Here is a 20,468-nt window from a genome sequence, read left to right on the forward strand (position 1 = left end):
TGTGTGTGTGTGTGTGTGTGTGTGTGTGTGTGTGTGTGTGTGTAAGAGCTGTGTGGGGTGGCTGGCATACTTCCACACACAGATAGACTAATAAGCAAAGCCTGTAGTAATGGTTAGGGTAAACACTAGCTACCATTGAGAGCCCTTCTCTTTGTGCTTTAACAGCACTTCAACATAATAGCAATTGGGAGGGGAAGCACTATCCACCAAGGAAAACTCTTCATTTCCTGTCTTAATGGTGCATCAACATAATGGGGATTGGGAGGGGAAACACTAGCCACCAGAGATAGTTTTTCATTTTGTGTCTTAACAGCACTTAAAGGTAACAGTGATTGGGAGGTGGGGTGGGAGTATCTACTAGAGACCAGGGATAACTCTTTAAACTCATGCCTAAATGGCACTTAAACAGAATGGGGATTGGGGAAGAACCACAAAACGCCAGGGATAACTCTTTAAACTCATGTCTGAATGGCAATAGACAGAGCAAGGGTTGGGGAAACACTAACCACCAGGGATAGCTTTTCATTTTGTGCCTCAAGGCACTTAAAAGTAACAGTGATTGGGAGGTGGGGGTGGGAGTAACTACTAAACACCAGGGATAACTCTTTAAACTCATGTCTGAATGGCAATAAACAGAGCAAGGATTGGGGAAACACTAGGCACCAGGAATAATCTATACAGTGTGTCTTAAAAGCACTTGATAAAAAAAAAAAAAACAAAAAAAAAAACAGGCAGTGCGGAACCAGTAGACACCAGGGATATATTGAGCAGCATACCTTAAATGGCATTCAATGAGATTTCATCCTTGTGCCTTCCGCCTCTCACGGACAATAACAGTCCTATATGCCACCACTAGACACCAGGGATATCAAGCATAAAAAACACATTGAAAAAAAAAAGTCCAGGACAAAGGGATTCAAACCTTGCAACCTTGACACAGGAATCCACAGCATTAACTCACTGCACTAACTTACACAGTACAGCTGGACTTTTCTTTGCATATAATGGAGATCTCTGGCATTGTTCAATGCCTACAGTAGTTTGTGACTTACAAGGGAGAGGGACAGGGAGCTTTAAGCATACCTCATGGATTTTAATAATACCGTGTACAAACTTAAAAAGTTGCTAGGATAACAACTTTTGCACTACCATGGAGTTATTTTGTGAAATGCTAATGTTTGCATTAATAACTGACTGAAATCATCTGTGATTTACGAGGGCAGAAGCAATGCATTTATTTATATGATATTTGTTTACCAGGAAAGTCCAACTGGACCAGGAAGTGCCCATTTTCAGCAGAGGCACAGGGAGAAAAGCTCCACAATCACAATATTTCAAAAATCAAGTTCATATATTTTCAATATAGGGGTTGGGAGGGTGGCCTAATGGTTAGGGTGTTTGCCTTACAAACACAAGGTGCAGGGTTTGAGTCTCACAAGGGATAATTGGCTAGGCTTAAAATGTCTCATAAGGACAGTTAACTTAGTACTAACCTATGAATCCTATGAAGTATCATGTTACATTACAAAACATCAACTTCAAATATTACCCAGGTAGTATATAAACCAAGTTAGTAGTTTGGGAGCATGTTTTGTTTCTTACCATGGGTGAATTCATTAAGGAACTGTTAAAAAGACTGTGTTAATCCAATACCCAGTATAGTGCGTCTGTGCCCATTTAAATTGCAGAACTTCCAAAAGAGCCATGGATTAACTGGAGTGCTGACTTTTATGGCCCTGAATACTACAAAGATTATAAAATGGCTGTCCTGGATTATTATTTAGGGTTTGCCAACACAGACCTGGTATCGTCTACTTCTTCATCCACAATAACACCTGTAATAATAGCAAGATTTTTGCAATATGTGACACACCAGAGGTTATGAGAGGAGATAATGGCCCTTCTTTCAGAAGCTACTGATCCAAGTAATTTCGTTAGTATTAAGTATGGCTCATGCAAAGTAAATCCTATATGGTCAAGAGGCAGGTTCTTCTGAGAGCAAGCACTAAGCACAGAGACTTGCAATCAACTCTGTTACCTGTGGAAAGCATTTTCTTTGCTGATTTACACTGCAGCGATCTGACTGGAAAAATCCACTGGTGAGAGCTGTAGTGACAAGCCAGGAAGTAAGACCAGAAGGTAAGATGTGATGCATAATTTACTAACCTGAGTAATATGTTCTTGTAGTGTGTTTTCAGGTTGCTTTCCTTTGTCCTGCATTAGAATTTTACCACCGTTTTGAATATAAAGCCGCAGTGTGAAGCAGATGGACTTGATATTAATCAGTATAGAGTTTCACAAATGTGCCTTCATCCATTAACTGCAACTGCTGCCTATTAAATAAAGAAGCCATAGCCACCCGAGTTTTACTTTGTGTACAAAAAAACTCATATTTGTGAGGTACTCCTAATGTGTGAGCTGATGTACCTGCTGTTGTGTAATATGGATGGGGTAGCAAGCCTCGCAGAGTGAAATGCACTGAATTATTCTGTTTGGTCTTCCCCAGACATGACCCTATGTGAATCAACATTGTTCAACATTAAGATCTCTTTAAAACAAAAGGTGTTTCAGTTACAATGTATCTTTTTTAAAGTTCTAATATTTGACAAATCTGTTTTTGTTTTATTTAAACAATTGTGATTATCGTTGAGAGCATTGCAAGCGTGAATCATTTTGGTATAACATCTACAATATGATTTGTGTTTCAAGTTCAAATATCTACCAATTTATGTATTTTTTTAACTGACAAAAAATACAAGTAACAGGAAAGTACAAGAGGAGAACATCTGTAGCATACAACAACCTATAAAATGTAGATTATTTCATTAACATCTAAAATTAGATTTTGTTTGCTAACAGAAAAGGAAAGAAGGATCATGTATCTTGTGTTTGTTATATTTTTTGTCTTTATTCCTACAAATGCTATCTGTTTTATAGGTTCTCCACTGAATAAAGGCAATATAGTGGCTGACTGTGAACTCACCCACTCATTTTGTACAGTAGCTACTACCACCAGAAATTAGCACTTTTAGGCCTACACCTGTATTTGTCTTGGCAAAAGTTGTATCTCATTGCTTCTGGAGAATATGCTATCCAAACCATCAAAATAATGTATGAGGAAAATATCACTGCAGATTTATTTTGCTTCCTTAGCATGTTGTTGTAGCAGCCATCTGCTGGAAATGCAGGAGCACATTGTATGTTGCATTTATTTATTATCAATCAGATCATAGACTTCCTCAGTGCAGAAATATAGACTTTTTCAGGATCCCTTCAGGGTCCTGAATTCTGGGGATTGATAGCACTCTCTTACCATCAACAGCCACGGCTAGCACTTTGTCTCTTCTTGCAATATTTGTGTCCACTGAACAGGTAGACACAAATAATTTCTCAGTTCATTTTGCAGCCCTGTGATAAAATTTTGTATAGGGGTCTTCTCTTGCTGTTTATAGGATGTTTGCCTTTCTATTTTTAGCTGCACTACAGGCTCCTCTATGACTTATCCATGAACTCTTCTGTGTTCCTGTTTTCTTCTTTAATGACTATCAAGGATTGCATCTATTATGAGGGATTTCCTACCGAATAAAGATAAGGCCAGTGAAGATTCATTGTGTAAATAAGGACATGACATCACAGCAGAAATATTTTTGCAGCTGTTACTAAACTTTGTTTTACTTTATCATGAATGCAGCAAGTAACTTAAAGTATTACTATATTTCCATCATCATGTAATTCTTGTGAATGTATTATAATGGGATGTGAGTCATTGACTTTGGCGCCATTTCGTTTTGGAAAGACTGATACAAACTTGGAGTTGTCAGAACAAAAACAGGAACTGTAGCTCAGTCACTGAACACACCATTTTATGCATAGTCTAATTAGCCCAAGTAGCTAGTGCCTAAACTGGTGACAGGATGAATATTCAGTTATTAGGTCAGATGTAGTTTTATTACAGTCAGAGTTGCAGCCAACACTAGGCGACCTAGGCAGTTCCTAGGGCCCACTGGCCGGGGTCTGCCACAACATTTAATTTTTAATTAAAAAAAAAATTACGTCTGTTTTTTACAGGATTTTTCTTTCCGAATGCACTCTGCACCTATATGTGCGTCTACACATGCATGCCCTTCTACACATGCATGCACTTCTATACATGCATGCACTTCTGCACATGCATGCACTTCTACACGTGCATGCACTTCTGCACATGAATGCACTTCTACACATGCACGCACTTCTGCACATGCATGCACTTCTGCACATGCATGCACTTCTACACATGCATGCACTTCTGCATTCCTGAGAAGCAGTGTGCTTCGACGCATGCACATTTGTTTGCTGCTGCTCCTGCTTCTTCTTTTCTATGTGCATAGAATTTAAAACTGCTTGGTGTTCCTGTCTTCTTCAGACAAGTGTTCCATTCTGGGGGTGGAAAGATGTGTGTTAAATACCGTAGTTAGGGATGGCAGGTTAAGTTTATTTAACTAACTTACAAAAGCTTCAGGTTAGTTAATTAACTTGTTCAGGCTCAAACCCTGTACCTTGGTCACTGGAAATAAACGTCTGAATCCTCTACACCAACTAATAAAATACTAAATAGCTTCACTGCATTTTTCAAGGAATTGTGAGTTTCAGTGCATTTTTTGATTCAGTGCATTTTCAAGAAATTGTGGGTTTAAAGGGATGACAAGTTTACTGTTGCACATGCTAAGTATGTTTTCAATGTGTAGCTGTTTACTTTAGCAAATGGCCATCAGTGTTTGTGCTATACAATGTGAAAGTATTGTTAGTAGCACAATTAAGTAGTATACTTGGCTTTGGTGTAGAAAGCTGTGGGTTCTACTCTCACACCACGTAGATGTATTGCTAATAATGTAGCGTACTTTAAGGGTGGGGATGGGGTGCTGCACTCCCAAGTGTGTCCTGCTTTGAATGAGATGCCCAGTAACTATGAATCTGTTGTCAATTTACCGGGTCTATATCAGAAGATCAAAGTTTCAAAACTTCAAATCTAATATGGTCAACACCATATGATCGAAGTCTTGAAACTTTGAATCTTTTAACGGAGATCTCCGTACAGCACGGAAAGGGAAGATTTCCCTTTTCTGTGCTGTAGTGCGATCTCGTAGTTGGTATATTTATGTAGTGGAGGGTGTGGTGGGTGCAGGGGGCTTGCCACCCTGCTTATAATGTTTAAATGGTTTGTTTTGAAGGTTGTTGTGTTTTATTACATTTTCAATGTTTCAAGACTTCGATTATATGGCATCGGCTATATCCGATTCAAAGTTTTGAAACTTTGATAATGTAATATAGATCCAATTTACCAGCCATTCCCTGCTGTAATATTATAAGCTTACCATTTTTTATAATGCAACATAGGCATTTTATTCTTCAAGGGCAGCAGGCTCTGAATTTGTAGATGAAGCACTGAAATGTAAACTTGTTTGCCAGCAGCAATCTTTTCATTAGTTACAGATCTCTTTAATATGGAATTATTCAGATGATTTTTACTTTTGCAGATATTGTACATATTGACATACTGGCTGATTATAATAAAGTTTGAGTGACTTTTTGTGGTTGAAACATACTGAAATGGGTAGTTTTGTCATTATTGGTTCATATGTTTTGCTTCATTGCTTAATGGAAGAATGTTCGAAACCACAAATTTAAAATATACTCTGACATGTGGTGCTGTATTATACAAGGAATATAATTTAATAAAATCAAGAAGCTGAATCAAAGAACACATGTATGTATGTTTGTATGCATGATCCTAAAAATATGTGCAAGGGTCTATGGTCTGAAAATAGCTCAAAGGTAAACGTAATCCACCACTGGCCAGATGTACTTTCTTTGAATGGGAATTTCAATGCCATTTCAAGGGCAGAGAAGTTTACTGCTCGTGCCATAATTATTTTCATTCCGAGATTCTATTGTTTTTCTTTAGCAAATGGCTATCAGTGCTTGTTCTGCAAAATTTGAAATAGTTTTAAATTAAATCTGAATATATGTAATCATCGTAGAAGTAAAGAAAATAGTATGTACACTGAGAGGTTTGGACAGTGTTTATGGTAACGGGGAGACATAGCCAAGTAATGGAACACTGAAATGGCTGCTGGATGGGGTGGGGGTCTATTAACCTGGGTAGGATCCCATTTAAACATGATCTAGTTGTGATTACAGTCCAGTATATAGTATATGCATATTCTGCATGCCATTCAAATGCATTATGTCTAAGAATCACTCATCTGAACAACAGAAAAAATGCAAACAACTCCAAACTTTAGTAACCTATACCTATTATATCTATGCAACCCTCTATGTCCTTGTACATGGACACACACACACACACACACACACACACACACACACACACACACACACACACACACACACACACATATATATATATATATATATATATATATATATATATATATATATATAGGTTCATAGGTTCATAGGTTCATAGGTTTATACTAGGCTATCTGCCCTAAGGCATTTATAAGCCTAGCCCAAATTATTGTGGCTTACGCCACCCCTTATATGAAAAAATACTGTGCCCATTAGTTTGTTGTGCCTCTGTCCAGCAGTGACCCAGAGATGATTCCGGGGTAAACCTACGATCTCCCATCCACAGGTCTAGATTTCTCTTGAACAGAGTCAGCGAGGTGCTCTGCCTCACATGGACCGGGATTTTATTCCACAGCATAGGGAGTCTCTGAGTGATAAATCTATCCCTCCAGCACGTCCTATTTATATCCGTGCTAAGGTTTAAGTCGCTTGCTCTAGTGGTTTTGGTGGATTTGGATTTTTGAGGTGGAGCATGTCCATTAATTCCGGGTTGGACATGGCCTTGTATGTCAGGCACATGTCACCTCTGAGCAGGCGGTATGCGACTGAATAGAGCTGGAGTTTCTTCAATCTGGCAGCATATGACAGATTTTGGAGTCCCTTTATCCTTTTGGTGAGGAACTTTTGGGGTCTCTCCAATTGCTGCAGATGTCGGGTGAGATACATCCCGAATGGGGCATTGTACTCGATCATTGGTCTGATAAGTGAAGAGTACAGGGGAACAATGACCTCACTAGATCTGGATGTGAATCCCTTCATGATCAGGTGGGCAATGTAGAAGGTCTTTCTAACCACTTTAGCAATGTGAGTGTCAAAGAAAGGCCACTGTCAACCTGGGTCCCCAGGTCCCTGATAACCTCTTCTGTGCTTAGTGGATTGCCACCTATATGGTAGCTTGGGGTTACCTTGTTTTTCCCGAAGGGTATGACTATACATTTTTGGCGTTTAACTTCAGGCCATGGCTCTGGCACCAGCTATCTGTTTCAGTGAGTCCCTTCTGAAGGATATCCGTGTCCGATGCACTTTCCACTATGGCCCAGTTTGCAGTCATCTGCAAACTTTGTCAGCCAAAGTCCTCCCATGTTGGCCTGTACTTCTGAGAAGTAGATGCCAAACAATAGGGGCCAAGGACCGAGCCCTGTGGGACACCACTTGTGACCCGGCTTGGAGTCTGACACAGCGCCAGCAACTCTAACCCTGTGGGTTCTGTCCTTAAGCCAGTTTGCAACCCATCTTGTGACATATGGGTTTACATTTAAGCTGGTAAGTTTTTCTACAATACCCGAGTGGGGTATTGTGTCGAAAGCCTTTGCAAGGTCAAGGTAGGCTGTATGGACTGCCTTTCCCTCATCAATGGCCTTGGTGACTATTTCAAAGAAGTCGACCAAGTTCAAAAGGCATGATCTTCCCTTGACAAAGCCAAACTGGGTCGGGTCCAATGTCTGCAAGTCCCTATATCTTTGTTTATGAGCTCCATTATGATCCTCTCCATAGCTTTGCAGACTAGACTTGTTAAGCTTATGGGGCGGTAATTACCAGGGTCCGTGAGGCGCCACCTTTGTGGAGTGGGACCACAGTTGCCGTCACGCCACTCCTTGGGCACGTATCCTGTGGTAAGGCTGAGATTAAACAGCTGCCTTATGTGCGGGTTTAATTCCTCATTTAGCTCGTGTAGCACACAGCCGGGGACACCATCCGGTCCCATTGATGCTGTGTTTTTAGCTTTAGAGAGAGCAGCTTTCACCTGCGCATTTGAGATGTCCGGGAGGCTACACTCGGCTGGGATAGTTATCTCTCCTTTAGGGGGAGGGTGAAGTTTGCACTGAACCTGTCTGCCAGTATGTTGGCAATGTCTGTGGGTTCAGTGATTTTTGTATCATTTTGGACTAATTCTGAGCATATCTGTGAGTTTCCACCCAGGTTCCTAACATAGCTGAAAAGGCCTTATGATTGTCCTTTGAATCCATGGCAATTTTTCTCTCAAAATTGGCCTTAGTTGATTTTATGAGTGCTCGTATTTTTTACTAATAATGATCAGGGGTGACTTCCCTTTTATGGATTTTGTTCTATCATGTAATAGCTTTCTCCTCTTATTGTAAAGTTTGTTAATGGCTGGGGTCCACCAGACTGGACGTTTGCCCTTTGTGGAAAGAGTCTTGGTTTTATTTGGGATTGCCTGATCCATGCAGTCCTGGAGGTGTTCATAGAAGGCATTTGTAAGGGCTTCCGCAGCTTGGGTTGTGGTTTCCTCTGACTCAGGGGCCTTGAAGGATACCACACCAGTCTTGAGTAGTGTGAAGTTTGCTTTAGAGAAGTTCTTCACTATGGTCTTTTGTTTGGGGTGGGGCGGGATGTGGATTTCCAGTGAGATTAGTTTATGATCAGATCTCACCAATGAGGGATATACTTCCGGTGTGGAGCATTTTGTCCCCATGTTTGTGACAATGAGATCTAGTATATTTTCTCCTCTCGTGGGAACAGTGACTAGCTGTTCCATGGCATTTGAATTTATGAACTCCAGGAACCGTTGGGCTAGAAAGTTAGGGCTTGAGTAATGTTCCCAGTCTATATTCGGGTAGTTGAAGTCACCCAATATGATGGTGTTTGGAGATACATTTATAACCTCCAGTGTCTTCAGGAAGGCTGTGTGGGGTTCCTGAGTTTGAGAGGGTGGCCTGTAGCATGCTACAATTTGTAGGAATTTTTAACTGGTTATTCTGCTCTTCAGTAACTTGAACTAAAAGCTAGTGTTGGCTGAATTTTGTTATTTGCTAGTAATTACAGGTGTGGGGGTAGCCACATTCATTGATTTCCTGTCCTTGCATATTTAAACTGGTGCATGTGAAATAATTCCTGCTTTAAAACTTCAGCTTGGCAAGCTAAGAACTTGGTTATATTCAACTGGACGTATAAGAGAATTTAAGTACCTTTTTATGCACTTTTTTTTTTAAAAAATACAGTATTTAAATTGATTTAAACTGTGTATGAAGGAGTGTTGAAGGAATTTAGTGGCATTGAAACTGCCCGCCCCTCAGCCTGCCTCTGGGCCCATCTCATTTGCTCACTCAACTGAGTGCAGTGAGATCATATTCTGATTTCAGGCACTCCTACTGTGTACAAAGAGAGCATCTGGGAAATAGAAAAAAAAAAAAAATTAAGCTTATTTCCTGCCTTTTTTGTTAAGTGGTACAGACTATTTGTAGGCTTCTGAGCCCCCAAGCCCTTCTGTGTTTGAGGGAAGCCTTCTAGCTTGTTTTTTTTTTATACCCATATATATATATATATATATATATATATATATATATATATATATATATATATGGGTCTACTTCTAATGCACGACAACCAAAATAATTGAATCAGACATTACCAAGATGGCATACACGAAACTGCACATAAATGAAAACTTAAAATAATGAAGTGTAGAAAACCGAAAATGCCCGCCAAATGTCTACAACCATTTTACACAGTTCTATAAATCATACCCACCACCCAACAGTCTGAAATAGTAAATTACATTGGCTTACCTTTTTGCAAGGGTTTGTAACCCCTGCACCCCCTACACCCCCTGCAAATTAAATATATCAACTCCGAGATCACACTATATTGAAGAAAAGGGCAAACACCCACAGCACACCCACATCTGCATGACAACCACCACCAGTCTTTTTTAAAGTGGTATTACTTACGTAAACTCAATACCTTACTTTCGGTTTTGTGACGTTTGGTATGTTAACCTTTCACTGATGTGCAGTTTCATGTATCTTTTCTCGGTAATGTCAGATTCGATTATATGGGTTTTTATACATTAGAAGCAGACCCATATATATATATATGTGTGTGTGTGTGTGTGTGTGTGTGCATGAGGGTATGTTTGTCTTGTGTAGTGGTACTGCCTGTTAGGGAAAAGGCTTTTCGAAGGCAGTGTATATGGCTGGGATTAAAGGCAGTGGCAGGATTAGTTAGGGTTAAGAAACATGAGTAAGATAGTACAGGGGAGTCCAGCAGTCTCCCCAAATTGTAGTGAAGTGGTGTTAAATGGAATATTCCACAACATCTGAAGTCTGTTAAATAAAAAACAGTGAAAGAAGAATTACTAAGCCTAAATTCAGAAATGTGTTGTAAATTATTATAATGGGGGTCAGAAAGTGAAATGCTAAAAGCAAATTGGTTTCTATTATTCATGAGGGACTTGGGTACTTTTAGTCATTATTAATTAATTTAATGCAGCTCAATACAAAAATTCTTGTGCATGAGCAGTGACTATCCACCACACACTCACACACACACACACACACACACACACACACACACACACACACACACACACACACACACACACGTATGTGCATTTAACCAGAAACCACAATCTTTTAAATGGGTCCTGAAAATAGAATAACCAGGAAAAAGCAAAGCAAAAAATTGTCTAAAATGCAGTGGTCCTTTACACTGCACCCTTTGCTTATGTCTACACAGACATACAGACATACACATGCACATTCATACACATACGCGAGCGCGCGCACACACACACACACACACATACACACACACACACACACACACACACACACACACGCGGCCGCGCGCGCACATACATTTACCATATGCATATGTATGTGTCTCTATGGCATTCTGCAATGAGCATAATTATCAAACAAACAAAAAAAAATAAAAGAACAAACAAACAGCAAGGTTGTCTGACTATTGCACTGTGATATATGTAATTTTAATTTCATATCAAACATTACAGTGGTATGGGCACTTCTTTGAAATGGCATTTCAATAAGAGCTTGGCCTACATTTTTTGTATATGTTAGACCAGTTGACTATCACAACCACTCAGGAGACATCAATGTGGTACCCCTTTATGCTGCTATTTTATGTTGTATAACAGACGTATCATCTGATGCCACATTTTATATAGTCATGCTGGTCTCACCTTTGGATAGTTAACCTGTATAACACCCATTGTACTGACAACCATTGAAACATGTGATCTGCATGATTAATAGCAAAAAAAAAAACACTGAGTGAAAATATAGATTTCATAATGAAATATGTTATGTATGTACATATGCCTGTATTTATTTACTTGTTTACGTACTTAATATTTGTCAGCTGGGTAGGTAGGCTGATCCACTGACCCTCCTGGCCAAAGAGAAAGTAAGACAAAATATAAATAGACAAGTTCACTATAAAGACATATACAAAGCTGTCAGAGTCTATAAAATTATTATCAAGGAAGGCGGTATCATGGGAGTAGATAGAACAACCTATTCAAAGAAGTCAAGGTTTAAGTTATTATATAAAGTAAACTACAATGGGAGACAGGAAGGCAAAATACAATAGGAATAAAGAGGATTTCACACACACACACACACACACACACACACACACATATATATATATATATATATATATATATATATATATATATATATATATATATTTATATTATATGTGTGTGTGTGTGTGTGTGTATAAAGAGGCAAAACAAGGGCAGGGCTCAGTCACCAGCATTTGTACAGGTGGGGGACACAATAACAGCTGATAGCAATACCATCATATAATGTAAGATTATGTATGGTGGGTGGGTGATTTCACAGTCTGGTAACAGTTTTTGGGGAGTCAGGGATCAATCATCCTTCACTGGTGGGATAGAATCTGATTTTCCCTCATCCATTGCTTCAACAATTTTCTCAAAGAACTCAACCAGGTTAAGCAGGCAGGATCTGCTCTCGACAAAATCAAACTGACATGGGTCAAGAGTTTGTAGGTTACCTATGTCCTTATTTATTAATTACATAATGGTCCTCACAATAGCCTTACGGATGAGGCTGGTCAGACATATGGGTCTATAATGACCCTAGTGCATTGATGCCCCACCTGTGTGCTGAGGAATGACTGTTGTTGTCCTACATTTCTCCAGCATAAAAGCCTGTTTGTGGACTGATATTGAATAGCCTCTGCAGGGGGGTTGACTAACCTTATTTTATGTCAGCCAATTTGGGAGCTGGCTATGTTATCTGGCCCTACAGAAGCAGTATTCATGGCCTTGGAAAGTGTTTGGAGGACTTGTTCTTGGGAGACCTGTGCAGGATGTATATGAGAGTATGTGATATGGAAATGTAGGGGAAGAAAGAGGGGTGAAGTTACAGCCTAATTTATTCTCTAGCAGATTGGCTATGTCCTCAAGGTTTAAATATATTATATCAGTTACTATTAGCTCTGTGCAGTCATGGGCATTGTTTTTAAGATTTCTAACACAGTTTAAGAAGGCTTTATTGTTGCTTTTTTTGCCTAAGTGGCTATTGTTACCTCATAATAGGTTTGGTTGATTTGATCAGGGACTGGAGTCCCTTGTTAAGTTTAGCAAGAGCATCCTTGAGATCTGGAAAGTTACATGTATTATTGCTTGCAAGGTGTTCTTTTTTTCTTTTCTTGTAGACCCTGTTTATATTTGGGTTTTCTCCACAGAAGTTCATTTTTAAATTTGTCATTGTATTTAGTACATTGGGGACAAATACATCTATGTAGCTGATCACATGTGCATAGAGTTTAATGGTAAAGGATTCCCCATACACAGTGGGGTGATCAGCTTGGAGGGGGTGTTGAATTTAACCATGTAATCACTCAGATTTTGTAGATTAGCCTTCACTTGCTTATGGGTTCAGTCTTATGGTGAATGTGACTGATTTATGATCCGATTTGATGTAGGAGGAAGTTCCAACTAGTGGGGAACAGAGCTGTTCCCTATTGGAGAGTACCAAGTTCAGGATTTTGTCTCCTGTAGTTGGGGTGCAGACTAACCGGTCCAAAGTGTTTGTATTTATGAAGTCCAGAAATCTCTGGGCTTTCATGTTAAGGGATGTGTATCTCCAAGTTGATGAAGGGATAATTGGCCTAATGAATAAGGACTTCATAACAGTCAGGTAGAAGGTATGTTCTAAGGGGGACATAGAGGAGGTCCTATACTTAACTATGATGTTATACAGGTCTTTTTATTGGTAAGTTTGACATGGAGGAGTTCCTAGTCATTATCCTGTCTAACTAGCCTGGAGGTGATATTTAGTGCATTCATCTAGTACAGCGAACCTGGACATGTGGTAAGTGCTGAAAACCTACACTGATGGGGATGGGTCTGTTAGTTCTAGGGAGATGGGGGGCTCAGCAAGCACACGAACATTTTCTGAACTCCACTATACATTCACATTTCATATTACCCCTTTCTTTCTTCATGGGCTTGTATTCATCTCCTGCATCTGCTATGAATTGTTGGAGTTCCTTGCCACAGAACCACATAAAACTACTGAGTTACCTCATAATGCCCAACAACAACAGCTAACAATGACAACAATGACAAGAACAATAATCATAATCTCAGTCCTCTCCTTAGAGAATACATTGCTTAGACACCACCCTTCTTATCACTGTATCTGAAGGCTTGAGCAATTCAATTATTTGTTAAACTAGGTAAGTAGACTTATGCTTGCAGATTATTTCCAGCCATAACACAGTCCAAATGAGCAATGCTAATTATTTGATGTAGGCATAATAACAAGTTTTGGCAGTAGGAAGGAAATCAGAATGTCTTAAGGAAGCACACATTGATATAGGGATAGGGAGAATATGCAAACTTCACAAAGTTTTTTTTACAATTACCCTCTTCAAAACAGCTCCCTGTTGAAATGTTGGCACTCATAATGTAAGGCGCAACAAACTGGAAAAAAGACAGAAAATCCTGGAGAAGAGCAAACCATGAACATCACTCTTCTCCTTTAAACTTCTTTTTTTGTAGGGTGACAAACACCCTGCACCCCATGATGTGGAGGGCAAGCCCTCCACACCTTCCAAATGTATAACCATTAACACAGAGATCACAAGCCCTCCACACCTTCCAAATGTATAATCACTAACAGAGAGATCACCATACCTCAGAGAAAAGAGAATATTCCGGAAAAATGCAATCTTGGACTTGTTATATGTAAGTCCATTCTTTTTGCCATTCAGTCTCTGTGTTTTGGGACTCCCCCTAACAGGTCACACATTTCAAATGATTAACCCCCAAACCTCCTCTCCAGTGCAGTCTAACCAATTGGTATTTCTAATTTGCTTGTCCTTCCTCCCATTTTTATGTAAATCTGAAATGTTGGCATCTCAGTGATACGTTTATGGTTATAATCAAGCTGCTTCTGTTTTTCCTGTTTTAGCTAAGCAGAGTCATTTTCTCTGCACCTCTGTCTCCCCCCCTCCACACACACATCTCTTCCTTCACTTGATTGCACTCAGGGCCACACTCACTCATTCACCCATACACCCACACAGCCCCACACAGCCCCACACTCACACGTGCATGCACACACACACACACGCACAGACACAGATGCACATACACACACACACACACACACACACACACACACACACACACACACACACACACACACACACACACACACACACACACACACACACACACACACATGCATGCACACAGACACACACACACACACACACACACACACACACACACACACACACACACACACACACACACATGCACATACTCGCACCCACACATTTGTACAGGTATGACAGTCCCCATGTGTACATATGCACACACACACACGCGCGCGCACACACACACACACACACACACACACACACACAAACTCATCCCTTCCGTCACTTGATTGCACTCAGGGCCACACTCACTCATTCACCCATACACCTGCACACACACACACACACACACACACACACACACACACACACACACACACACACACACACACACACACACACACACATGTTCTCACATGCACACACACATACACACACAGACACATACACACACACACACACACACACATACACACACACACACACACACACACACACACACACACACACACACACACACACACACACACACACACACACACCTCATGTTTCACTTAACTGGGATTATTTTGCCCCCCTCTGTAACTGTAACAAGTATTTCACTGCCATGCCATTAAACTGGTAATGCTCCATCACAAGTCCTGGTGATAAGAAGATACCTCAAATTACTGTATTTAGTATTCTGTTTTACTGTTGGAGCTTACTGCTGTGTTTCTATACTGGGTAAGGTTGACTATTCCACAGATGTTGTTATAATTATTTTCATTATCAACTAATCCTACACCCCACATCAGCAAGAGAAGGAAAAGAAAACACAGTTCCACTATTAGTCTTCAAATTAAGACCCAGTCTTATCTTCTGTGCTAGCAACTGGAATGGTACTCAAAACTAGATGTTTAATCCAGCCTCAGTTTTGGGAAGAAAACCCTGTTCTGCACTTATCAAAAGGGACTGACTACTGTGAGAGCATGAGTTGCTAACACGTGAGACCCATACAGGGTGGAATACAACAAAGGCTAACTGGTAGTACAGCACACGATAGGAAACATATTTTGCTTCACTAATGAAACTTGTACCAGGTGAAGAAACCAGACTACAAGTATGAAAATGCCTTGTACCTTTCAGGCTATTCCTGTAGATCACATAAGGCATAATGTCCATGTTATAGCCTAGTGCAGGGGCCCCTGTGGAAGTAGGGCCCTATTGAACCAAATAGGCCCAATTGGCCTAAGTCTTTTTTTTTCTAACATATTTATTAAATTTCCACATATGACAAAGGCAATCTTATATTTATATAAATGAAAAACATACAAATTATATCACTTTAGTTGCAAACAGTTTACATCACAGACAACATTGAAACAACTGTAGTTGTAAACATTATAAATCACTTATAAACCTTACAGTCATTGTTAGTTAAGCATTATATAGCTCATTCAAATCCTGCCTCTTAAACCTCATTCCTCTTCTGCATATACTGTTCCCACAATTGCCATTTTTTTCTATGTAGTTTGCTTCTTCCCTTTTCTAAAGATCTCAATTCCAGTTGTTTTATTTCTATTACTATATTTACTACTTCTAGTAACGTTGGTCTAGACTTTGATTTCCATTTTCTAATAATTGCTTTTTTGGCAGCCACCATAATTAGACTCAGCAAGGGTTTATTATGTCTAGGCATTTTCGATTTTGTAGCATAACTCAAAAAATCATCTCCCAGTCAGTGCAATCTGCTCACCCAGCATCTCCGACAGAGCGGTCCACAGGGAATCCCAAAAGTCTGCCAACTCATCATAACTCCAAAAAACATGTTCCCAGCTACCTCTTTCTTGCCTGCCACACCTCCAACATTTGCTATCCACTCAAGGAAAAAATCTTTGGAGTTTACTTGGGGTATAAAAATATCTATGTAAACATTTCCAGGCAAATATCCTAAATATTCTAAACATTGTTACATATTTGAGAGATATACATATATCCCCCCAGTGTCTCTTTGTGAATTGCTTATCCAATCTCTCTTCCCAATCCTTTCTAAGCTCCTCTGATTGACTCTTATAATTATCATGCAGTATTATATATGCTTTACTAATTGTTCCTTTTTTAACAGCAGGTTCTGTTCTAGATTCTATTAAAAACTCTACCAGTGCTGGTCTTTCATTTAGGAGCCCCCTATTTGTTTCCCTTTGCCTATACTCTGATATCAATCCTTGATAAGGAAGGCAATCTCTAACCTGCAGTCCAAATACATTTTTGGCCTCTTCCTATTCTATTACCTTTCCCTTTCTAGTTATTTGCTCCCAATACCTTGGTTCCTTTGCCAGTTTTCTCCAATAAATTCCAGCCCCCTCTTGCCCATTATCTGTATGCCTGACCACAATCAATCCTATTGGCAAAATCTCTATTCTCCATTCTCATGCTGGTTTGGTTCTTAGAATACTCCCTGCTATTTTATGACTATAACATTCTGAATGATTTTGGTTGTTCTCCTTAAGGGTCTGCATCCAAAATCCCAATCCTTCCTTATTTCTTGAGCTTCCTCCCTGCGTCAGCATCGTCCCTTTCCACTTTGAATTATAGTTTTCTGCCTGTGCTATATATAAGAGCCTTAAATGTGTTGCTCTAAAATGCCCCCTCAAATTAGGTAATCCTAGTCCACCTTGTTCTATTGGTAGAATGAGCTTATCTCACTTGACCTGTGCTGTCTTCCCTTCCCAGATAATATCCTTCAACTCTTTTTCATTGCTGTCCACAACTTTTTCTCTGGTTAATAAAACTATGCCTGACTTGTGTATAAGACTAAAGGGACTAAAACCATTTTAATGGCTTGTATCTTAGTATCCATATCCATATAACAAAACTTCAGTTTCTCAATTTTTGTATTATCTTCTGTTTAGTCTCTTTCCACATATCCTTAGCTGCCACCACAGAGTCATTTCTAATCCATACTCCTGAATACTTCATTTTATCACGTCCCTATAAATATGGATATTGTTGGAAGAATTTGTGTGTGGGTACATCATTTACCGCTACTGCCTTTGTTTTAGCTTCATTAATTTTGTATCCTGAGAAAATTTTAAACTGTCTTAAAATGTTCCGCAACACTGTAATGTCCCTTTTTGGTTTTGTTATGTATAAAATAATATCATCTGCTAATAAAGCGAGCTTTTCTTGACTACCATACCAATTATATCCTTGAATTTCTGAGTCCCTTATTTCCCTTGCCAATGGTTCTAAATATCATGCAAACAACAAATTGGGAAAGAGGACAACCCTGCCTGGTTCCTCTACTCAAGCAGAAATTATCAGAGAGGATCCAATTTGCACCTCCGATCCCTCATATATTCTTCTAATCAACCTTATAATTGTATTAGGGAAAGCAAATGCTTCCATTGCCCTGTTCATGAAGTCCAGTCTACTCTGTCAAATGCTTTCTCTGCATCAAGACCCACCAATAAAAGTGATACTTTCTTACATTCTGCTTCCCTCTGGATCATCAATGTTCTGTTAATATTGTCAAATGTTTGCCTCCCCTCCATGCAAAAAAACTGATCTATATCAATTTTGGTATCACTTTTGCCTTTCTTTTAGCCATTATAGACATAAACACTTTATAATCATGGTTTAGTATTGAAATGGGCCTGTATGAAGCGTGATCTGATGGATTTTTACCCTCTTTAGGTATTACCATTACTACCGCCTTCTTCCAGGATGCTGGAACTTCTCCTCCTCTTAAAATACTGTTAAAAAAAACTCCCAGTCTTCTATCAGTTTTTTCCCTCCCAACTTCCAAACTTCCACAGGAATACCATCTATTCCTGGGGACTTTCCTGTAGATTGGTTATACATAGCCATTGTTATCTTATCCCTTCCTATCCTGTTAGTAATTGAGCCTCATCTACCTCTAACTTTGGCCATTTGGCCTAAATCTTGATACACATCTGAGCAGCTACTGACCATGTCACACTACATGCTGATTGCTGTTTAGCAATGCACAGGCATGAAGTGCTGCTTTATGAATCCCAAACTAACAGTTTTCTTTTTGCTTGGGAAAGGAAGTTAAGTTTTACCCGCTGCCACACATATACTCTCAAAACAATTGCAGAAGTGTGCTTTCTAAATGATTCAGCCAGTGATAAATTGCTACAAGGAGTGATAAAAAATAGCTGTGACAGGTCAGCAGTTATGTTCCAGGCATTTTTTGAAGAATATCTTTTCTAGAATTATATGAAACTGTACCTGGCAAGGAATTTCAGCTTTAGTCTGCTTTGCAGGTAGTCATCCAGTGCTAGAGGAGGACATAATTAGCTAAGGATGCACTAAATTGTTTGCATTCGCATCTTTCTACCACACTGATATATAAAGATATGTCTTCAGATTCTACCCATATGTAATGGACAAATGATGAAATATTTCCTGAAGCAGAACAGCACACTTGACTGATGAATTTGGTTTAATACTAGATCTCCAAGAAAGAAACACTTCTTTATTTAAACTCTCTTTTTGCCATCCAGCTATATTGAGGTATGCCTCTATGCAACTGCATGTTACAGTATGAAGTTTTATTGCTTTCGCAAAACACACAATCCACTGATGCCTACTCCTACCACACACACACACACACACACACACACACACAAACACACCAACATTTTAGATACGTGGCTAGCTTACTTCTCCAAGTAATAGTTAACTATTTCACTAAGAAACCTAAAGAAAAATGACTTTGGATATTATAGTGTAATGCCTATACAAGTAATGTTCAGCATGAGAAGAATTACAAATCAAGGCCACACTATCAGCACTACAGTGAAAATTGTATTGCTGATAGCCCAAGAAAGGCACGGTTGTTTATGGGTTATGGATAAATGATGTATGTTGAAGGTCTACAGTTAAAGTGAATTTCCATGTATACAGCAGGTGCCTTGTAATAATTTTTGGCCTAACAGTAATCATACACCTTAGCTTCCAGAAATAATTCCATATTGCTGGTGGTGAGGTTAACATCATCCTTTTGCAATTTTCAGTTTCCTTTAAATTGGTTCTAAACATAGCCTATGCGTGATAATGCTGCATCCGTAATTAGCATACTATGGAAAAACAAATCCTTAAGCTGCGTTTTGGCACAGTCTCCTGCCACTGTAAAATAAACGTACTCTGAAAATAAGTTAAGTAGGAAGGAAGAAAGAGAAACTGAATGCGAAATTCTGACTAAGAAATAACACCTTTGAAAAAATGGGGCTGTAGTATCTTGTCCATAAAATTGTCAAGTACTTTGACCTAAATCTGCAGTCAGAAGAATAGAGTGACAGAATCCACTGGAACTGAACTAATGTAGTAAAAGAGAAGCAAATCACCAGCTATGCAATAAAATATTCCCAGTGGTTATAATACAGCTGGAGTTAATAAATAAACCTTTCAGGATGTGGTGTCTAAGGTATAAATTCCACATAATTCCCAGGGTTAATAAACTCTTAAGAATACATTATTGTTTTCTTTCAGTCCTGTAGTCCATCACTTTATTAACTGTCCTACTGTGCAGAACAGTATTAATAATTCTGGTTACAAATGTCAACTGAAAATGTGACACAAAGAAGAAAAGACAAAAATACCTTTCATGTGGTGGTTCATTTTAAGAATTTTAAATATACACTAAGAACAAACCTTCATAATGAATCCGATGTTTTATATTTAGAGACAATGGCTAAAAAATAGTG

Source organism: Protopterus annectens, chromosome 6.part0 (genome assembly GCF_019279795.1).
Source record: "Protopterus annectens isolate FY-2018-M chromosome 6.part0, PAN1.0, whole genome shotgun sequence".
In the NCBI taxonomy this organism is placed as follows: domain Eukaryota; kingdom Metazoa; phylum Chordata; order Ceratodontiformes; family Protopteridae; genus Protopterus; species Protopterus annectens.